General features: G+C 36.6%; 1 long non-coding RNA gene across 1 annotated transcript; it reads right to left on the bottom strand.

Annotated features, from left to right (window-relative positions):
• Positions 1-4,277: 4,277 nt before the first annotated feature.
• Positions 4,278-23,263, bottom strand: LOC113626005 (uncharacterized). Its single transcript, XR_003434987.1, has 4 exons — positions 23,178-23,263; positions 22,562-22,685; positions 14,761-14,826; positions 4,278-9,949 (listed from the first exon to the last, which is right to left on the bottom strand). It is a non-coding gene; the product is annotated as an uncharacterized LOC113626005 (long non-coding RNA).
• Between the last annotated feature and the right edge of the window lie 802 nt (positions 23,264-24,065).

The raw sequence follows: 24,065 nt of genomic DNA, 5'->3' as shown, positions 1-24,065 counted from the left end.
CCCTTGGTGACCTACATGAAATAAAATCTGTTATCCAAAATTACTTTTGGCATTTGTTTTTATGGCAATAAGAAGAAGTGTTTTCTGGGGTAAATAAAAAATTGTGGGTGAAAATAACTGGGTATGCCTCTCTGACATTTTAGCAAGTCATGGGGCCTAGGGAAGCAAACTGAAGCATTAAGTACTGAGTTCTTATTACAGCTCTATTTAGTTAGCCATTAAGTCTGTTTGTAATATTCTTCTCTGATGGTAGTTCCAGAGTGAAAGGAATGGGTTTCTTAAGCGTCGAGGGTATAGTTTTGTGAATACTCAGCAAATAATATAGTTTTTACGTTTTAAAATACTTTGATGGAAATTGCATATATAAAATCTACAGTTTAACAAAAGCTCTAAACTAGGCACTCATAGAGAAGATATTTGTGTGTGTGTGTGTGTGTGTGTGTGTGCAATGATCTAGTTTAAGGGTATACTTTTGCTGCATATATGCCAGTGTGACACTGAAGCAGCCAACAGAGGTTTAAAAGTTTTAATTCACCTCATATCAGCAAACAATTTCTTTTATCAAATTCAGTGGCAGAAACTTGAGATACAGAAATGATTAAAACACCATATCTGTTCTTCAAGCAATCTATAATTTAATTAATAAAGAAGATATGTATGTAACTAAATTAATAAAATGTGGTAGAAAATACGGAAAAATAGAAATATAGTTAAGATGCAGAAGAGAGAGTTTCTTTATTGAGGTGGTGGGGAGAAGAGGATAATGGGAAAGCTGCTGGGAAGATTTAATAGGGATGTCGAGAGTGGGTCATATGGAGTGAATAGGAATTTGCCAGGTGAACAAAGGTAGAACACATTCCAGGCTGGGTGCCCTGAACATGTGAAAAAACATGGCACATTTGGAGAACTGCAAATTCCAATTTGTCTGGACAACAACTTGGAAAGGAGACAGACGTGAGAAAATCAGGAGCAATGGGCAGGGAGGAATTTATATGACATACTGACAGGCAAAGGTGGGAAACTGAATTTTTAAAACATTATTATTATGATTCTAAAGAAACCTGCTCATCTTCTTTTTCCCATTAGAAAGTATGACTAATATTCTACACTCTTATTTTTTTTAAAATCTCTGCTAACTTGATAGATAAAATTGTTTTAATTTGTATTCTTCCAATTAGAAATCTTTTTGAACTTTTTTTTAAAAAAGGAAAGGTGGTTAGTTATGTGCATTTTCACTTTTGAGAACTATCTCATTTCTGTGTTGGTGTTTAGTGATTTTTCGTATTATTTCTAGGGGTACTTGACATATTAACAATTTAACACTGAATGTCTGAAAATATGTTCCTCATTTTTTTAATTTGACCTTTATTTTTATGTAGAACATTTTAAAGATTTGTGTAGTTAAATCTATTGTTCTTTCATGATTTAGAAAGCCTCACTCGCCCCAGAACTTAATATTCATGTCACATTTCTTTTCTTATTAATTGTGGGGCTTTAAGCAAAGAAGTATCATAATTTAAGGTTTTAAACTTTAGGAAGAGAACATGGCAGGAATATGAGCGACATTTTTGATATGTACCTGCTCTTGTCCTCCCCACAACTTTCCTCATTTCCCCTTCATTCCTAACAACCAAGTCATTAACACACTAATTCAAGCTCCATCCAAGTTTAATGTTACCTCACAACATCTCGACCCCTTGGCTTGACCAATTTTGCAAACGTCAGCCGTTTCCCTCATTGTGGCTGGCTTTTCCTAATCCTCATACAAGTCTCAAGTGATTAGGAACCAATGTGACTTTAGTTCATTCCTTCACACATATGCACGTATGAAGTATTACTTGTTTTGAACAGGCAGCAAGATTCAGTTGCCTCCTGACATAAGTTACATACTTAACAAAGCCTCAGGGGGAACACCTACCAGATACCACCATCTGTTATTTTTAAGGCAGTTGGGTTTATTGCCTACATTCCTGAAGACACATTCAGCCAGGCAGGAAACAAGTGTTTATGGAGTACCCACAGGGTGCAATGTACTAGGTGCTTGTCAGTTGCTTTTTTACCACAGCAAAGTCTCTGGAAATGGAGCAGTTCTTTAGAATTGACAAGGATTGATAGGAACAACAACAGTTAAAAATACACATCAGCAGTATGGCACCGTTAAAACTAGCAAGCCTAAAAACCAAATGTATAGTTGGAGTATAGCTTCCGAAACTCCAGGGCACAGCATCTTGGTCTTCCAAGCATGGCTTCAGTTTATGCCTGAACCATCTATGTTAAAGTTTATGATTTAAACCTAGAGGAAAAGAATTGAAAAGGTCTCAAGAAAAAGAACAGAATTATTTGATCTCACCTCTCTTTTTAACCAGGTCTCCCATTTCTCAGTTTACTCTTTTTTTCTCAAGCAGTTATCTTGCTTTTGTCAACCAGCAAGTCCTCTTCTACAGTTTTCCTCTATCAACCTGACTCCAGTTGCTCCATTCTTCCCTTGAACAAGCTCCAGGAGGACCCTCTTCTCTCTTCCCTCCTTGGAGTTAACCATGTTTCCTCTGGTCTCCAGCAGTAGTAAATAATTTGCTTAAAATTGTGAATCTCCTTATCTTCACATCATTCTTTATAGACTGTTCTACAAGTGCTTTCTACAAATTCTACAGATACGTTTTTCATCAGGCAATTCTATTCCTTAAGAATTTAAAATAATCCTCCACAGCCTTTCAAATCAGGTATTGTGGTGTTAGTGAAAAACCGTTGAGATTTTGGAAAAGTCTTATAGATTCCAAGTCATTATTCTTCACATGGCTGCTAGATTAGCGTGGCACAAGTACTTCAGCTAGTGTTACTTTAAGCACAAGCATTCGTGAAAAAAACATGAATATAGCACTCATTGCTATTTCATGTTAATGTACAGATTTATTTTGACAAATAAATATATATGTGACCAACAGTGTATCTGTATGAGATATTTCTTAATGTTGTATTGTAGTTATTTAAACTTAGACTGGGGTGAAAAAACAAAGTAGTTGTCAATCTGTGTTCCCTTGTTCCAAGAATGAATATATTTTAGTTCTGAAATACACAATGGATCAGAAGTAACAATCTACTGGTCAGTAAGAACTGACCAGAGATATGTTTGATTTCCTACTACAATTGTAATAACACAGTCCACCATTTTCGAGTGCAAGTAGAGTCATAGATCAAATACTTGTATAATTAAATACTTGAAATTCACACACTGTGATCGCAGGAAGTCCAGCATCTTCTTGAAGCTTCTTCCTTCTGCTACTGAGTCCAAGCTCATACTGCTTGATGCATGACGGGCCAGTAGATTGAGAGACAGTGTTGGGGCAAGGAATAGTTACTTTATGCGGAGAGCCAGCAGGCTGAGATGGTGGACGTGTCCCAAAGAATTTTCTTACCCGAGTTAGAATTTACGCTTCTTTCATACTACAAGGGGAGGGGGTGTGGCTGGTTGTTTCAAACTTCTTGGTGCCGGAATCCTTTGTTCTTGCAGCTGTCCCTGTAGGTCTGGTCACAATGTTCCTATACACCTCCAACAAGACAATTGTTATTTTCTGTTCTGTAGTTTTTTACCTCTGTATGAATGGAAACGTGTTATACCTTTAAAGGTGGAGTCTGCGAGGCAGAGCCTTGAGAATGGGCTATCACGTATATTTCAGGCTATAGGCAACATTCTTTTACAAAGGTGCAGAGCCAGCATGACTAAACACAAAAAACAGAGCACAAAGGTAGGGCTGAAGGAATAGATCCAATATGGAGGCAGATTTGTTTTTCTCTGCTACAATTCCACCCCAATTGTCTGAGCCTCAGCAACTTACAGTCGAAAAATTAATCTTCTTTCAATAGTCAAGAGGTCGTTGTTCTCAAAGATGTCACAGACCAGTGAGGAAGACATTCAAATGTGGACAATTTACGATATTAAATTCTTAAAAGATTAATTGTAAAATTAGTTAAAAGAACATAACTTTGGAAGGTTCAAGCAAGCTTTACAGAGTAAAGCTCTAAAAGACGAATTCTTTTTTTTTTTTAACATCTTTATTGGAGTATAATTGCTTTACAGTGGTGTGTTAGTTTCTGCTGTACAACGAAGTGAATCAGCTATACGTATACATATATCCCCATATCCCCTCCCTCTTGCGTCTCCCTTCCTCCCACCCTCCCTATCCCACCCCTCTAGGTGGTCACAAAACACCAAGCTGATCTCCCTGTGCTATGCGGCTGCTGCCCACTAGCTATCTATTTTACATTTGGTAGTATTTATAAGTCCATGCCACTGTCTCACTTTGTCCCAGCTTACCATTCCCCTCCCCGTGTCCTCAAGTCCATTCTCTACATCTGCATCTTTATTTCTGCCCTGTAAAAGGTGAATTCTTTTGATTAAAATTCCTCAATAAATTGTGAGTTAGTCATTACTAGGAGCTAGTCATTTCTGAACACAGATTAGATGTTAGATTTAAGAGTAGAAACTTCTGGGCTGGAGGATAAAAGGTGTTACATTCTACCCACAGGAAGCCAAGACAGGACTGGGGACAGAAAAAATATATATAAACAAATACTTTTATCCAACACAGGAGCTCTTTAAAATAACTCCAACAGGAAAAAAAAAAAAAGAATATAAAATAACACAAATGCTTGTACTAAAGCATAGGAATAAGAGGAGAGATTCAATTTTTTAAGCATTTCTCAGTAGAATGGCTAGATCTTGGAACAAGCCAAATGTTGGCTATGTATAAAATAAGAGAAATCAAGAATGAATATGAAAAGAAAAGGAAAATAAAAGAAATTGAAATCCCATTTATAGCCTAAATTTTGAGACTTCAATTGCCCTTTATTTGGGTCACATATTTTACTTTACTAAAACTAAAAATATGTGACCCAGACTTTGGCCTCATCCAGATTAGGCCTTTGAAGCTAGAACACTGTCTTCAGCAACTCTGAAATTGCTCCCTTTCTTTCCATTCCTATTTTCAAATCTCTGATTCTTATCTTTACTATCTCATGGCTGGATGTTGCAATAGCATCCTTAGGTATTGCCCCACCTCCAATATCCCTCTCTCTCTGTTGCATCTTGCACGCTGTTACTATCATGTCTTGACAGAACTAAAAAGGAAAAGAAGTAATATCCTGTTATTTACTTGATACCTTTTTAACTCCTAACTCTGGCCTTTATTCAAAGTCTAAGATCTAACCCCAAGCTTATTTCTGCTTCAATCCTATTAATAAATTTACATGAATTATCTTCTCCAGGCAAGACATCCATTTCACAGCTCCAGAGTCTGCCTTAGGATTTCAACTTCACTTGTGCTCAGTCTGTTTCCTTTGCCAAGGGATCCTTTTTCCCAGAGCAAGCATCCACTAAATCAAACTTAATAAATCTGCAGAGGTCTAATCTCATCCCTTCCAAACGTTTTCTGCAACAGCCCTGCTGGATATGAAGTCTTTCCAGACTCAACTTGTATAGTAATCATCAATCAGGTTATTGAAATGGCATCATTTGTGGGCTAGTCGTATTAATATCATTTGTTTTTATTTGAAACACATTTTATTTCTCTAACTAGATGGAATGCTCTTTGAGTTCACAGTCTGTGAATGTTCATGTAAATGTGGATTTAAATGTTGGCTCTATCATCTATGAATTTTGTGACTTCTCCAACCTTTTTAACCTCTGTATTTCCATAAATTTCAATTTCCTCTTCTCTAAAAGGAAAGTAATTATATTGTCTGTTAGTTCATTCTTATCCCTGACTCATTCACTCAGTATTTAGTAAATATGTTCCTGCTACATATTGTGCTATTTGTTGCAAAAAAAGGAGAGAACAACATAGAAACCGTCCCTGCCCTCATGGAGCTCTCAGAAAGGCATAAATAAAATAAAACCTCAAGAGCGCTCAAAACATTTCAGTACCCTTCCCTCCCTAAGAGTAACAGTAATAAAAGCTAATATTGATTGATTTCTTATTATGTGCCAGGCATGTTACAAGGCTCTTGTAAGTGTTTTACCCGTATCAACCACCTTGCCAGGAAGGTACTGTTATCAATTCCATTTTTCAGATTAGGAAACAGAGGTTTAAAGATGCTGAATGTTAGGAATTCCCTGGCAGTCCAGTGTTTAGGACTCAGCTCTCTCACTGCCAAGGGTCCGGGTTCGATCCCTGGTTTGGGAACTAAGATCCCACAAGCTGTGTGGCGTGGCCCAAACAAACAAACAAGTAAAGAGGCTGAACGCTTTATCCAAGTCACATGAATTGCTCATAGATGACGGTGCCAGGAGTAATCCCAGAAATCTGGACTCCTTAGGTCGTGAACTTAACTGTTTCATAACTCACAGAAAAATCTCACACAGTGTCCTGCTCACACAGGATGCTCAGTCAGTGTTTGCGGTTGGTTTCTGTCATAAATTAGTACACTGCTATCCAGTAAAAATGTAAATGCAAGCCACAAATGTGAGCCCGTGTATAATTGAAAATCTTCTAGTAGTCATGTTAAAAAAGCAAAAAGAATTAAGTAAATTAATATCAATAATATGTTTTACTTAATACAGCTAACATATTACCATTTTGACATGTAATTCGTATACGAATTATTAATATGATTTATTTCCTCCTTTCTTTTTCCTCCCTCTTTTCCTTCCTTCTTTCTGTCTCCCTTTTTTATTTTAAAAACTAGGTCTTCAAAATCCTGTATGTATTCTAGAGTTACAGTGCATCTCAATTCAGACTAGCCACGCCCCAAGTACTTGATAGCCGCATGTGACTTGTGGCTACGGTAGTGGACAGAGTGGGATTAATATTATTTGCTGACCAGTAAGTTTACATGTCAAAGAAGCATAATCCTTGTTAGACTAGAGCCATAAAATCCGATCTTGGAGCACAGCTATGATAAAAGAAATATAGTCATGAAAATCAAAGTAAATTTTTAAAATTTCAAACTTTTTACTAGTATTTCATGAAAGTCACTCAGGGTATCTAAACACGGGTTACAGCACACTTGTTAAAATTTATCATCTAGCTACTTGCATTGTATTCTGCAGCTCCTCCGACACCTCCTCCCTTCACACTCTTAACTTCTCAAATACTTTCTTATCTACTTCCATCCCATATGGCTTTTCTCTCCTGATTTTCCTAGCCTTCCCTCACCATTTTATCCTATAAATCAACTAAGAAACTTTGACTAATTCTTCTACTTTTCCTACTTACTACCTCTGTGACTCCCTCTCTTTACTGTAGCATCACAAAAGCCCAAAGAACCCTTCAAATAGAGAACTCTCCTTGGAAAGCAAGGAAATGTGGAGAACAGAAATAGGACAAAGGGATTTTTTTCCTTTGCATGCTTGCTTTGCGGAGTGGAAGATTATTCTCATAGCAGCAATAGCTCCTATTTAGTGGGGGCTTTCCTTTTTCTCCACTGAAAAGCAGATGGAGTTAGAATCAAGTTGAGAGTCACAGTTTCCCTTAGGAAAAGAACAGGCATGTTCTTCATTCCTGTTAAATTTAAGAAGTAAAGAACAACGCAGTGCATTGGAGTTAGAGGAGCTTCAGCTTGGAAAATGGGCAAATGTGACTTTGTTATTTCACCTAGGATAGAAAGTACCCCTGTGTTTTCCCCATTATCTAATCTGCAGTGAGGAAGGAGACCAGAGCCTTGCAATTCGTGAATCAGATTACAGTTCTTTGCTCTTTTTTTTCATTACTAAGAAATAGTCATTGAGTATCTTTTTTTTTTTGTTCATGGTCTTTAGGGAAAAAAACACCCTTATTGAACTAAGGCTTCAAGCTTAAATTCTGAAGACAGATAATAGTGATTTGGAAGAACGTTTGTATGTTTTATATAATTGTTCATTGAATATTAGTTACCCATTTGCATGGTATGGCCCCTAAGGGAGAAGGGCTTCTCTTTTCCTCTTCCACTTTTCCTTTCTTTCTTCCTGTATCCCTGGCAAAAAATTACTTATCTTAAAAAGAAAGGAAGACCAAAAAAAAAAAAATACTTATCTCCAATCCCAGTCTAGGAAAGTTCTAGGTAAGCTTTTCTGATCCCAAACCCCAAGCCAGAATCAAGACCTCCCCCTTTTGTGCTCTGACTGTATTGCAATGGCAACTATTAACAGCATTACAGGCCGTGTGTTTCCATGGTTTCTTGTATCTTGTTCATGTCTCTATCTCTGGCATTCCCTGCAATACCTGACACATGTGGCTGGTGACTACTCTAGTGGACAGAGTGTAGTACGCCCTTGATGAAAGCTTTGTGAACGAACAAATGGCTCTTTCCTTTAAGCCCCTGGCCCCTCAATCCCAAACTATCAAAGTTTGTCAAGCCTTTGGCAGTCAGTGCTCCTTAATAAAAATAGTGCCTATTTTCCATTCCTCCTGGTGCTTCCTGGTATCTAGGAGTAGGGTGTGGTCCAGATATAGATGGGCAGTGATTTAGACTGTAATTATTAAAAATATTAAGAAGTTTGACAGTCTGGCTTCTAGAATGTTTTCACCGAATAGAGAAAATCATAACTTTTGGAAAGGAAAAAAAAAATCCCATTTTCATTTTACATCAAAGAAGGTAATTAATGAACGAGAAGAGGAGTGGTATTCTCCATTTTAAGCAGAATACATCCTCTAGAGCTGGTGATGGGCATCTTGATAACAGAATAATTAATTTGGTATATATTTTTTCTTGTTTTCTCTTCACAGGAGATTTAATATCTGAGAGAAGGAAAATCTATAGATGTAGATGGATATGACAGAGTTGAACAAAGAATAAGAAAAAAATTATTTTTATCACAATTAGTAAAAGAAAGACTATTAGAGAAGCTTTCCTGTATACATTTACATGAATTCTCCTTAGAAGAGTGTGGAAGCATTATTCTAATAACATAAGATGGAAAACAAATAAGCATATTGCAATGAGCTGTCCCCAGAAGCTGGAGTAGGTAACCTAATAGCAACTATCAATTACTTTCTCATGTATTTTCCTAGAAAAATAAATCAACTTTGGTCTTGGAAGACAGTCAAGATTGATAATAACGTCAAAGTTGATTTCAACTTTTCTACCTCATAAATATTTCCAGAGGGAGGCATAGGCACAGATATGCCTTGCTGAAAATCTCCCAGGGAGATTTTCCAGTGACCCAGTGAATCATATGGTAAGGCCCCTCATTTGCAAGTATAACAGTCATTTCCTCCGCTTCTGGTTTAACGACGTGCATTTCCTGATAAGGTTCCCGTATCAAGTAATCTTCCCCATCTCTAATTTTTGTGACTCCCCAGAATGAATTGCCAACATTCTGTCCTTGATCTATCAGGGAAGAACAAATTGACAACATTCCTGGTAGGTTTACATACTGCATATTTTCTCAGAACAAGCACTCCATTTGTGTAAGATGGCTAAGCCCATCAACAAAAAGAGGTTCTACTTCATAGCAGATTTTGTAGCAGAACTTTCTCCTTATTAAATTTATTTTGTCTCCTCAGTTCCTGAAAATATAGATGTAGGCATCAAGTAGTGGGAAGATGTGATTGATACATAATGAGACAGTGCCTTATCAGAAATAGCAGGTTACCATGGTGCAACATAGTGAGAAAGACCAAGCACGCAGAGGCTATCTCATCTGATACCCTGGTTGCAACAAAGACTGGTTTCTGCAGATGTGGTTAAGCTTGGACAGAATGGATAAGGCACTTAAGATAAATTACACCTGGGTGTTAGGGAGCCATAAAGTATGCGATTGTTACCCAGATGGCAGCTAACATAATCACCTTTCCCCCTAATATCCAAGTAAGTGTTCTGAACCTCCATTTTATAGATTGTAGAAACTATGCTCCAAAGATTTCTTTGAATTGTTTTCATGGTTATATCTGGCTCTGAGCCCTTGTGTCCAGTGAAGTATTGCAGTTCTAGGGACAGTTTTTTTATGCTATTCCAGTTGTCCTTCTATCAGACTCTGTAAAACAAAAGTAAAGTAAAACAAGTTGAAGTAAAGCAAAACCCTGTTTCTTAGTTTCCATAAGATGTAAGCTACACAATGATCTTCGAGAGCACCTATCTTTAATGCATATTGCTTGTTTGTCTTTATGCAAGTTCCATACAGACAGAAGCAATCTATCCTACTTGCCGTATCTCCAGCACCCCACACAGTACCTAAAACAGAGAAGCCAAGAATACATATTTGTTCAGCTCTATATTTCCAGCTTGTAGTTTTGTTGTGGATACATGGTAGACAATAAATGTTCGATGAAATTAGTTGGAAGGATACAGGAAAGGAAGATGAGTAAAACCACACATGTAAATAAATCAGCTGAGAAGAAAAACCTTGTTTTGTTGTTTAAAGGGATTTTTGTTTTGTATCAAATTGAGCAGAAGAAAAACATATAGGTCCTTTGTAAGAGCAAATTTGCTCATCCTCCAATGAAAACTGAAAGCCTTGAGTGCAGGAATGGGCAGACTCCGTTAAGAACACTTTCTATAAAATGCAAGTGTTTCTCACAATCACCTTGGGCCGATTGGCCACATGCAGATCCTGGGCCTCAGTCCTCCAGGACTCTGATTTGTGGAGTTGGGGCCCAGGAATCTGAATGCAGCTGGTCCTCAAACACTGTATGAGATATAAGACAGCTGGGAGTGGCCCTGCACAGGCTGGGATTTGACTCGTGGCTTCAACCACTCTCTACAAATTACAGGGCTTTTCCTCTTTGTTACTTGAATTTTGTTATTCTAACTTAGTTATTCACTGTTTATTTACAGAATAAAATGTTTCCGTTCCCTTTACTTCCAAAGTTAGGAGAAGGTTTTTACAAAAGAAGAGCCTGGATCAAGATGCCCTGAAATCATCTTTTGAGGATGAAATTCTCCCTAATCATGAATGGTTAACCTATCTGGCATCCCAGAAAGACATAATGTCTTTTATTATTATTATTTTCTATACACTGTAGACCCTTGGCTACTGGGTACTGCTGGAACCCTGAACCCTGAATTGCTTGTGGGGGAGTTGAACGATTTTTATCTTAACCTTACATTACTGTAGCATTTTGCATAATATGCATAATTTTTAATGAAAGCTTTTCATAAAACTGAACACTCTACAGGTATTCCGCCTACATGGCCGTCTAATCTCACACCCCTGATGGATTTCCCTACAATGTTGCTAGGAGACCAAGACACTTCTTAACAAAGGTTACAGAATGTTATTAACCATGTGGATATCTGCTCCCCCAAATCCATTTGCTTGTTGCAAATGTGGCTTCCTTAAAGTGTGGTGTTTAGGACAATCCAAGTAACCATGGGGAAATTGTGCAGCTCCCTAAGGTAGGGGTGCAGTACTCTTCTGAGCAATATCACCACCTAGCTCTTCTCCCAGTTTTATGACCACATAAAGGTGGAGAGGGCTGTGCGCTTTTATTTCTTCGTGGGACAGAGACTTATATTTTGCTGCTGTTCCATTCTAGAACCACAGATAAAAGAAAAAGAATCAGAGCACAAGAGTCAGGGATTGTTGCGAAAAAGATTTCTCTCAACATTTTTTGAAAGTCACCCCTGTTTTTTATTTTTCATTTTAGTATCCCTTTGAAGTACATTATGTTAGCCAGGGTAGACCAAGATTCGCTATTGACATCATAATTTAATCCTAAAATGGCAATCTAATTAGCATAAATCTTATTAGCAGTTTATAAGTTTTAAAAGTAATATACGTTTTGGTGATAGATCTTCTGTATCATCAAACGAAACTGTGGGTATAGTCAATGAGTAGCAGTGCAGAAATCCTTTTGTGGTCAGGTACAGATAGAAGCTGTCTTCATGACCATAAACCTGAAACAGCTGAGGTTCTGAAAAACCCAGGATTGCACGGTCCATGCTTCAGAAGTATTTGATCCAAAAAAGGTGGGTTCCTCCTGAAATCCTTCTTTCTGGACCCTAACTCTCCACTGTTTGTTTCCCCCAGTCTCTCTTTCTTCTAGACACTAACCTTCTGAGCATGTTCTCTTTCTATTTCAGCAGTCCCTCTTCCTAGAACAATTTCCAGCTGTTTAACTTCCACTGGACCTTTAAGATGCCAGCTCAGAGACTTTCCTGGTGATCCAGTGGTTAAGAATCTTCGCTCCCAATGCAGGGGGCACGGGTTCGATTCCTGGTCGTGGAACTAAGAACCCACATGCTGTCAGTCGTGGCCAAAAATAAAAAAAGTCAGCTCATTTGTCCCTTTATCAGGGAAGCTTTCTGTGAACCCTTCCACCCCAGCTGACACCTTTACTATAAACTGTCACAGTAGCTGGTATTTTTTTAAAAATGTACAACTGTAGTTGTGATTATTAGATGAAAGTCAGTCTTCTCCCCCTCCTCATTCCACGAAGGCAGAGGTTTGTTCCCTACTATAGTCACAGTAGCTGCCATTTATTAGGGGTTTATAAATTTTCAGGACATACTTGTTGATGAATAACTGAGACACATGATACTGTTCTCTCCAACACTCTATAACTCTCTGGTTCTCTTACATTTTTTGACTGGTCCTCTATACTTTCTATCCATTATTTTAAGTAACTTCCAGGATTTTAATTTTGTTTCTTTTGTCTTCCTCACCTATTCCTAAACCTTACTTTCAAAGCTCAGCTAATCCAGATGACTTTCAAATCCAATGATTCTGTCTTGATTTCTCATTCTAGCTCTAGTCATCTGTTCTGTACTATATTTAAGATTCAGTCACTTGAAGGTTCAGCTGTCATTTCAAATTCCACTTGGGAGAAATAGATGAAAGAGTATTGGCTTTGTTCTTAGGAGTCATAAATATTTAGTACTGTACAACTTTGGAAAAATTATTTTACCTCTCCGAGTCTCCATTTCCTTATAAAATTGAAATATCGATACTTGTCATGCAACATTGTTTTAAAGATTCAGAAAGTATAATAGATACACATATGTGTGTATGTGTTTACATTCTGACATTCCATATCAATCAATGCTTGAGACAGTTGGCAGTCAATAATAAGCATGTATTGCTTTATATATTTATTAGAATAAATAATCTCTCCAGCCTTTTACTCTTTCCTATTTTACTTATCTTTAAAATAATAAATCCCCATTTTTCTTAATGGGGTTCAATGTCTTAGAGTCATTTTTCTACTCCATAGGTCAAATCAAAGATCAAATCCTATTACTTCTTCCTTCAAACTGTGTCTCTAATTTAATGTGTTGAATTCAAAATACTGTTCACATTTTTACCACCTTGACCCTGGCCCTCACACTTGGCCCTGGACCCTTTAAGCTAGACTTCTCATAAATTGCTTTGCCCTGGTCTCTTATCCTGTGCCTGTTACCAGTTTAATCCACCTAGATCATGTGGTTTTACCCACAAGGTCCTCATGGAAAAGCCTGTTATCACTCCTGGCAGAATTAAGTCCAGTTTCTCCTCCCACTTTCAGTTCTTCTCTCCTCCCTATCTAACCTAAAGTCCTCATGGACCCCACGAACTCAAGATCCAATTAGTCTATACTCCACATACTTCACACTTCATGATGGTCCCCAGTTGTCTTCTCTTTATCATGTTGTTCCTTCTGCCTTGAATGGTTTCACAGCCCTTTTCTTCCAATCCCTTTTCTCAAAGCTCACATCCAGGCATTTACCTAAATTTCTGTAGCTTTCTCCATCTACAGTTCCATGATGATGTAATGATTATTTTTGTGTTACTTTGATCCTGATTGTTTCATGTATGACCTAAGTTCCTTGAATATGGTGGCTGTGTCTTCTGGTTTTTCCCCCCTTTGCTGGACCTTAAACAATTCTGGATTTGTAAATAGAATTTTTAATTTGCATTGTTTACTGTAATCACTCTGGGTTGAAGTACCACAGAGAAAAACTGAAAGTTAATAGGTTCAATTGTATGAAGTTATCAATAGTTGACCAATTTTGACCTATCACACAAACAATTTTGTATGGTTCAACCTGATAGTTTGAAGTCCTGATCTCAGATGACTTGTTAAAATATCAAATAGATGTTTTCTCAGTTTAGAAATGGTCCATAGAAATTAGGAAAAGGATAGGTTACTGTCCTGTTCATATCTCATTCTACATGCTCTAGAAAGGACATTCTCCATTGCTTTTTGTTTGTTTGTTTTGTTAAGATAGTCCAAGTTTATTTTCTAAGCAGGCTGGTGAAGAAAATATTGGAGGTGATTAATAAACTTTAGATCCACATTTATTCCTGAAAGAGGAATTTTTATTGTGTATAATGGAATTACCAACATTTTACTAGGGCAGATCTAGGATCAAGACCCAACCCTGCCACAAACTTGGATAACCTTAAGCAGCTTACTTAAATTTTCGGTGTCTTTGGTTCTTCATCTATAAAAGAGGTTGATAACGTAAGTATCTACCGCTCAAGGTCAGGGTGAGAATTAAATGAAATAATCTAAATAAAGACTTTAGACCAGTGCTGGCACATAATAAGCATTCACTGAATGTCAGTTGCTTTTATTACTCCTAATTTAATAAAAGAAGAGTCTCTGATATTCTGTAGATGTAACCCAATACCGATAAGCATAATAGTAGCTCTCTGTTTATGTTACGGGGCAACATATCACCTTATTTATTCTTTCTGTGTTTTTTTTTAAGTGAGACTTGAGGCTTTTCAAAACGAGTAAACATTATAAGTAAATAAATGTCTTATTCCTATAAAGTAAATCACCATAATTTCATATCATGTCTCTCTCTTCTCCTCTGTAGACATGAGTTCAAGCAGCATTAAATGAGACCTCTGTAACTTACTTGTTTTTAGAAATATCTTGTGCTTTCTGCAACAGATCACTTCTCCTTCACAACTCTCCCCATCTCCTACAAAAGCAAAAGCCATAGCTCAGAAAGCAAGTTATTCAGGCAAAGTCCAATTCTTTCTGTACTATAAAATAAAGATAAATTGAAACCATAATACCAAGCAGTGGTATGGATCATTCATGGATTAAAGATTTGTCTGGTTGAAAGGATGTAGCACGATGCTTGAAAACACATTGAAATTGCCCAATACTTTTATGACAACAGTGTATTTATATAGGGTTTATTCCTGAATGATTCAATGTATTTATGGATTTAGCAAATTACTATATGTAAGCCATTTTTTAAGTACCTGATTAGGCTGACATCACCTCTGTTGATTCATCTATTTATTAATTCGACAAATATTTATGAAAGTATTTATGAAAGTAGGCTAAGCACCTAATAATCTGGAGCTTACCCAAATTAGGGCTGCCTCTCCTCTTATATAATTTTTTTTTAAAACTTCATTTATTTAATTTATTTATTTTTGGCTGCACTGGGTCTTTGTTGCTGCGTGCAGGCTTTCTCTAGTTGTGGTGAGCAGGGGCCACTCCCGGTCGCGGTGTGAGGGCCTCCCACCGCAGTGGCCTCTCCCATTGCAGAGCACGGGCTCTAGACGTGTGGGCTTCAGGAGTTGTGGCTCGCGGGTTCTAGAGCGCAGTCCCAGTAGTTGTGGCGCACGGGCTTAGTTGCTCCGTGGCATGTGGGATCCTCCGGGACCACGGCTCGAACCCATATAACCTGCATTGGCAGGCAGATTCCCAAGCACTGGGCCACCAGGGAAGCCCTCTCCTCTTATATAAATTTTAAGGGCAGCCATGGCCAAAGAGTTTATGATCTTTTATTTCCACTTTAAATGGTGCCAAGATAATCGTTATTTCCGACTTCATGTCTATCTCCAGCTTAACGTGATGTGCTTTAATTGTAAGGCTAGCCCGACTCCCAGCACTGGTTTTCCTACCTGGCAATGGGGGAGAACTTTGTGAGTGCAACTGAGCAGTTATTTCTGGGAAGTGTATTGACCCTATTTCTCCCTGCCCCAACTTCTTGGCAGAAATTAACATTTTCTTGGTGATCTTCATTCACGACATTCTTACCTCATCTGGTTCTGTTTTCTCTCTATTCAAAGCCATCATAATTCTTCAACAAAGGGGCTTGAAGCAGAGGTTTTATGTATATTACATAGTCTCCCTTATTTAGCTTCTCACCCTATCTTTTGGAAGGGGCCCAGAAATCCAGATATCTTGCTGCACCCTGTTGGAGAAAAAATGTTAACAGTCCTTTAATTCCATCCCTTCCCCAGACAAGGAGAAATTGTTAAATGGCCATGCCAGGGGTTTCAAGCCCCATAAGTGATGCTTGCCAAAGGGTCTTTCATAAAGCATAATTACATATATTAATTGATAAAATCAGACTCAACTGGACCTGGTAAAGTCGTAGATGAGGCAAATATGGGACGTCTACTTTCAAGGATTTTAGAGTCTGAAAAAAATGGTTTTTGAACAAGTGCAAATAAAGGAGGAAAAAGAACATTTCTGGCATAGGGGACAGCATTAGATAGAACCTGAGGCCAAGAGAGCATGGTGGTTTTAAGAAATTAAAGAGGACCCCTATGGCTGCAATGTGGAGTAACAAAGAAAGGAGGCCCAGATCCTGCAGGCATGTGCACTGTTCAAGATATTCGGACTTTACCCTAAAGGCTAGTGCAGTCAGGAAGGGTTTTCAACCACAGAGTGAGCTGTCAGATTTGTGTCTTTCGAGATTACTTTAGCTGTGGTGTACAAGCATTGGAGGAGGGAGACCAGATGTGAGGGAGTCAGCTGTCATTCCAAGTTTCACTTAATTAATCTTTTGTTTGGTTGAGATTAAAAAAAAATCAATTCTTAAAACTTTCTTTGGGCTTCCCTGGTGGCGCAGTGGCTGAGAGTCCGCCTGCCGATGCAGGGGACACGGGTTCATGCCCCGGTCCGGGAAGATCTCACATGCCGCGGAGCGGCTGGGCCCGTGAGCCATGGCGGCTGAGCCTGCGCGTCCGGAGCCTGTGCTCCGCAACGGGAGAGGCCACAGCAGTGAGAGGCCCGCGTACCGAAAAAAAAAAAAAGAAAAAAAAAACAACTTTCTTTAATTTCTCATTTCACGTCCTCTAATAACCTTTTCTAAAAGAGTTTTCTTCTATTCCCTTGCCTAATCTTATCTTCCAAAGGCCTTGTGGAAGAACCCTTTTAGGAAATCTTCTAGATTCATTTATAAGTTTTTGCTATTTTGAATCGTAGCACATTATCGGCATTGTCTTTTCAGCCACTTATTTATGGCTGCCTATTTATGATGGCTATTCATTAACTAATAAAGTGATTTCTTCTTTCTTCCTTGCCTTTTTAAATTAATTGGAGAAGGAGATCTATCTTGCTTAGCTGTGCACCAGTTTCAGAGCCTTGCATGCAATAGTAAATAAATAACTGATGAACTAAATGGAAACGATGTCATACACACACTCTTAATAAAGTAAGTTACTTCTTTTGGTGGAACAGTGGTGTAACTCGGTGTTAGTAATATTCTCTTTTGTTGCATTGTCTTAGACATGGCTTTGCCCACATAGATAGAGCTTAAAATGTATTTTTACTGAGTCTGGAAGAACACTAGTTCTACGAGCCTGGGATTTTGTCTCTACCCTGATTTCTTATTCTTTAGACAGTGATTCATTGTTCTAGAAGCTGGTCTTATTTTCTTTAATTCCCATTCTCTTTAGATTTTAAGCATTCATCCCTATTCTGAAGGTCCTCTGTGCTTTCTGAGGGGTTTCATATGCACTGTGGAGGTCAAGTTCAGAGCATAAGTTCTTCTCTGTGCTACCCCAGTCATATCCACGAGTTTCTGTTTTTGTGCCCCTGACTACGTAACTGATTTGTAATTTTGTTGCTCCGTAAGTGGCCTTAGGAAGCTTCCAAACATGAGCTAAGTCGGAGAAACATTACATGCAAGTGTTAATTGAAATATGTAAATAATATGTACCACATAGGTTGAGGAGTATAAATTATTTCTCTGGAATAAAATAAATAGCAATAAAAAACACTCCTGTGATATTCTTTAATTATCAAGATAAATGAAATCTCTGGTCTGTAAATTGCCAGTAGAATACTGGCATTTAGACAGTGAAGCAAGATTAGTGCTATAAAGCTTAAAACTGACATAACTTCTCTTCAATTCCCTAAAGGACAGTTAGCCAACTTTTACGGCTTCCAGAGAAAAACATCAGATCGTCTGAAAAACTTTCTATCATTTAATTGTGTATGTAAGGAATAGGAAAAAAAAAAAAAACTTCAGAAAAATGTTTATACCTAGTTTACTGCAGATTAAAAAAACCCTGAAAATTTAGATACATATATCTAATGTTATTAATACTAATATTGGTCTACAGTAATTTATACTAATTTTATAAATACTAATATTTACTTAACACTAAGTAGGATAATTTTTTCAAACCGTTGAGTGTTCTGGCAGAAGACGTTAGTTCTTTGGGGCTAATACCTTCATTTAAGAAAGGACAGAGAAATGGAAACTTGGAAAATTAGTGTGGAAAATTAGTGTATCAGTTCATTTCCATGGAAGTCATTATTCTTGGCAGAAATAGTCAAAGCATTTAGGAGTTTTAAGCTATATCTGGATGTTAATGATGTTTAAGTCCCTTAGTCCACAAAAGCTAACAGCATCTTTTTTGATATTAGATATGTGGTGAGATTTTCTACTCCAATTTTTTCATCTTTATAAAAAATATCAAACTGAAGATATTCTAGCAATACATTTTTTCCTTATACTAAATGTAAGCCAAAAGTGTTGAAAGGAAAAATTTTTTCTAAGGTTTGAGCATTCCATGATTTCATAGATGATTCTTTAATGATTGTGCTCAGAAATTATTTTCATATTATGTAATGCAAGTCAAGTTGCAATGGCTCAGTATAAGACACATCCAAATCTTTTTTGGTTCTCAGGCATTAGATGTTTTGACCAGGAATATGGGAGCAATTAAACAACTTTATTGGCAAAGATATTTTATGGAGGACATGAAGAGAATTTAGAAAGAGCTATCCATAAGGAAACGTTGTTAAATTGAACTACGCTAAGATTAAGACCTTCTATTGATCAACAGACACCAGTAAGAGAGTGAAGAGGTAATCCACAAAGTGGGAAAAATATAGACAAACTAATAGAACAATGAGCAAATGTTTGAATAGGACCTTCATCAGAGAGAATCCCCCAATGGCTAGTAAACAGGTAAAAAGGTGATCAACCTCATTAGTCATCAGGAAAATTCAAGTTAAGTCCACAATATGATACCACAACATCTTGACCAGAATGAAATTGGTCCATTTCTTCTAGGTTGTCCATTTTATTGGTGTATAGTTGCTTATGATCCTTTGTATTTCTGTGGTGTCATTTGTAACTTCTCCCTTTTCGTTTCTGACTTTATTGATTTGGGCCCTTTCCCTTTTTTTCTTTTTTTTTTTTGCTGCACGCGGTCCTCTCACTGTCGTGGCCTCTCCCGTTGCGGAGCACACGCTCCGGACGCGCAGGGTCAGCGGCCCTGGCTCACGGGCCCAGCCGCTCCGCGGCATGTGGGATCTTCCCGGACCGGGGCACGAACCCGTGTCCCCTGCATCGGCAGGTGGACTCTCAACCACTGTGCCACCAGGGAAGCCCAGCTCACTGCTTTTTAGGGCAGCTTATTTAATTTTTAAACATGGAATGTGGGAATCTTCTTCAACGTAAGATAAATTTATTTCCTTTTCTTTAGCTTTCTACTAAACCTTTCTAGTTATGTGTTCTGGTTCAAAAATGAATAAACCTCTTTCACAGGACAGCCCTAAAAACACTTTTAAATTATTTATTATATTTCACCAGGTCTTTGTTCTTGAAGAGGCCATTTACTAGTATAGTATAAAAATCATAATAATATTAGCTAATGTTAAGCACTTTGCAAATTACAGTGTGTTTTTTAGCTTTGGATATCACAGAATATTTAGTATTTGGGGGGATCATAATTTTATAGGTGAGGATTTAAGTAATAGTTACAGAAGCTAAAGAGCTTGCTCAGGGTCACAGGTTAGTCAGTGATGGAGCTTGGTTTTAAACCCAGTTATTTCCTGTAACAGAGCCCCAAATCTGAAATGCTTCACTTTGTCTACCGTATGACATAGTTTCCAGATTTCTCACCATTGCATTTGAACTCCTTTAAATGCCTTTGATTTGAAAATGTGCCTCTTTAAATACAATACTCAGAACTGGATGTAATACTCAAGGTATGATGTAACCAGCACAAATTAGAATAAAACTTCCTTCCCCTGAACTAGATTTGCTACATGAAGTTTACCATAACATTTCTGTACTCATGTTACAAATGCACTCTTGATTAAATACAATTTGTGGCTATCTTCGAACTCAAAACTTCTTTCTTTGTTTAAAACAAGATAATGCTCTGACATAATAGCTCCTTAGGTAACTTTACAATTGATTTTTTAAAAAAGTTGTGGGGAAATACATATGGCATAAAATTTACCATCTTCATCATTTTTAGGTGTGTAATTCAGCAGTGTTAAGTATATTCATGCTGTTCTGCAATCAATTGCCACAACTTTTTGATCTTGCAAAACTGAAATTATATATACATTAAACAACAAGTATCCATTCCCTTCTCCCTCCAGCCCCTGGCAAAACCATTGTACTTTCTATCTCTACGAATCTGACTACTTTAGGTATCTCATATAAGTGGAATCATAAAGTATATTTTCGTGGAGTGTGTGTGACGAACTTATTTCACTTAGTGGTTCATCCACTTTATAGCATGTATCAGAATTTCCTTCCTTTTTAAGGCTGAATAACATTCCATTGTATGTATATATACCCTGTTTTGCTTATCCATTCATCCACTGATGGACACTTAGGTTGCTTCTACCTTTTGCCTATTGTGACTAATGCTTCTGTGAACATGGGTGCATAAATATCTCTTTAAGACTCTGCTTTAATTCTTTTGGATATAGACCCAGCAGTGGAATTTCTAGGTCATATGTAATTCAATTTTTAAATTTTTGAGGAAACACCATACTGTTTCCTGCTGTTGCTACACCATTTTACATTCCCACTACCGCAAAGTTTCCAATTTCTCCAAAACCCTGCCAACATACTTGTAATTTTCTTTTCCTTTCTTTTTTCCTCCCCTTTCTTCCCTCCTTCTTTCCTCCCTCCCTTCCCCCCTCTCCTTCCCCCTCCCTCCCTCCCACCCTCATTCTGTTTCTCCTCCCTTCCTTCCTTCCTTTCTAGCAGCTACCCTAATGGGTATCAGGTGATATGTCATTGTGGTTCTGATTTGCATTTTCTTAATGTTTAATGACGTTATCCATCTTTTCACATGGTTTAGACCATCTGTATGTCTTCTTTGAAGAAATATCTATTCAAGTCTTTTGCCCATTTTTAATTGGGTTATTTCTCTTCTATTGTTGAGTTGTAGGAGTTCTTTATATATACTGAATATTAATCCCTTATTAGATATATGATTTGTATATATTTTCTCCCATTATGTAAGTTGCCTTTTTACTCTATTGATTCTGTTCTTTGATGCATTGAAGTTTTTAATTTTCATGTAGTCCAATTTATCTTTTTACTTTTGCTGATTGTGCTTTTGTTGTCATGTGCAAGAAATCATTGCCTAATCCAATGTGATGAAAATTTTCCCCTATGTTTTCTTCTAAGAGTTTTATAGTTTTAGCTTTAGGTCTTTGATCCATTTTGACTTAATTTTTGTACACAATTGACTTTTTTTTTAACATAAATGTAAGTTTCACATTTAGTTCCATTAAATTTCATATTTTTAATTTGGTCATTTTCCCATCTTATCAAGATCTTTCAAAATCACAATTACATCATTATATTTATTCTCCTTTTGAAGAATCTGCATGTCGTCTTAAATTTCATCTGCATGCCCTCTCTGTCCTCAACCTAATAATACTGTTTATAAAGGACATTAAAGTCCTTCCTGTGAGTGTTGTTGGCCAGCACTATTTAAGTGTGTTCGTTGAAGTTTTCTTCATAAGTTCAACAAGAAAATTATGAACATTAGGGATATTTACTTCATAAAGTTTTACTGAAATCCATACTTACTATGACTACAGTATCTCTTTAACTCATCAGCCCCCAAATTACATTAATTTGAATTAAAGTTAGTGATAATATGAACCAATTGACTTAGCATGTAAATTGTAGAAAAGATTTTATAAAATGCATTTTCCATTATTTTTTAGTTCACACAGTGCTAAAAATTGCTGCAGGGTGAAAGTCCTTCTATACTTCCTCTAATAAAAATATAAAAATTATTTCTAATTATATTGTATAAAACTTGTAAATTAATTGTTTTTTGTTTTACATGTTGAAAAATAACCTTACAATCATATTTGCATTATTAATTTGCTTTCAAAGTCTATCTTCATGCATTGTACATAGTACAAACAAAAACTACTGATCAAAGCCTCCAAAATTTTATAAACACAGGATTAGTGGGGCTGATCATGATGGAAGTTTACAGAATTAATGGGAAGTTAGTAAAAAATTATTCTTAATGATTGTATTGCTATCTGATTTATTCTTTTCATATGTACTGATGTAACACACAAAAGAAAAAAGAAATACATATACATATATACATTTTTATATAATATACATTTACATATATATTTACTTACTATATATACATATATGGTTTTTTACTTACGATCTGTTTATGTTAGTAATTTCATGGCAGAGGAGCTGTTTGATAGCCTGTTGTAGTCATATATCAAAAGAGAGTCCTGAGAGAGCTTGAATTCACTGAAATCTGAATTATGCACTGATGATTCCTGAGGAGGACATGACCTTCAGGTTAGACAATCAAGACCTCGTTATTTTTATCAAATCTGCCAAGAAAAATCAATTACTTCCTTCAAAGACAAATTAAACAACAAACCTTTCCCAAGGAAGTTATACACGTTTGTTTATGGAAGTTGAGATTGTTTTTGTGTTCAAAAATACTTGCTTTCTCAAGAATGCATTGTTAGAAATGAGTCTAAAGAATAAGATTTTGATATTTTTAGACAGATAGAAATTTAATATATAACCAATAATTGGTTCAGCTTTTGTAGCTAGTGGTGGGAACTCAACAGAACTATGTTTAATATGTTCCCTAATTTATCATATGAAACCAAAAATGTTGACTCACCTGAACTGTGGACATTTAATCTACTGTAGAATTGTATAGGTCTACATAGTCAAAGTTTTTTCAATAGCAATTGTTTTTTCATCTGAATCTATAGCTTTACTGATGTAACTATAATACATATATATATACTTACTCTGAAATAACATAATATGCCTTTATGTTTTATCTGTAAGTTTATTCCATGTCTTTGGTTAAAATTCCATGCATAAAAGAATTGAGAATTTTATTTAATAGAAAGAAAAAGAAAAACAACGCAATTATATTGTCACAATTATACACTATAATATATACATATAATATATTATGGTAAAAATATTATTGATAAACCATCATATATCATTAATGGAAAATATAGTCACAAAAAAAACAACTTTAAGCTGGGGGTTTGCAAACTGCAGTACATGAGTGAAGCATTAAGGGATGGAAACCTCCAGTCCTATTAATATGCCCAAAGACATTCTTCATAGCATTTTAGAAATCCCATGATATATTTGGATGCTTCTTGTGGCCACATAATGAGCAATATAACCTTGCTCCAAAGCTGGACTTTCCCTTCATATATCCACAAGTCCCAAACAGAAAAATGTGATGTTAGAGAGCAGAGCAATTCATGTGTTCTGGGTATGGTATATTAAGGGATACAAACATATTGGAACAAAACTACTTTCATGAAACGATGAAAAGATATGTATAAATTCATCTACACACACACTGACACACATGTATAGTTATGTTTCAGTCATGATGTAGATTCATTTTGTGCTGGTTAAGAGTGTCAGCTTTGTACCTGGGTAGGGAATCTTTGCTTATGGTCAGATTACTTAAGCCCTTGTTTCTCATTTATAAAATTGGTGAAAGATTTTATACTTGTAAAACACTTATAATTTGTTGGCACATAGTAAAGATTCATAAATGGTAGTGGATATTGTGAGAAATAACCTGTGATGTTACATGGGTTAATGCATATAATATGACTGACACACTGACACACAATATTTTTTGTTATCTTTAAATCACTTGT

The sequence above is a fragment of the Aethalodelphis obliquidens genome, unplaced genomic scaffold, assembly GCF_003676395.1.
Source record: "Aethalodelphis obliquidens isolate GAN/ISIS:26980383/991018 unplaced genomic scaffold, ASM367639v1 scaffold17, whole genome shotgun sequence".
In the NCBI taxonomy this organism is placed as follows: Eukaryota; Metazoa; Chordata; class Mammalia; order Artiodactyla; family Delphinidae; genus Aethalodelphis; species Aethalodelphis obliquidens.
Note: the sequence above shows the minus strand (reverse complement) of the source record. Positions and strands in the feature narration are given on the sequence as shown.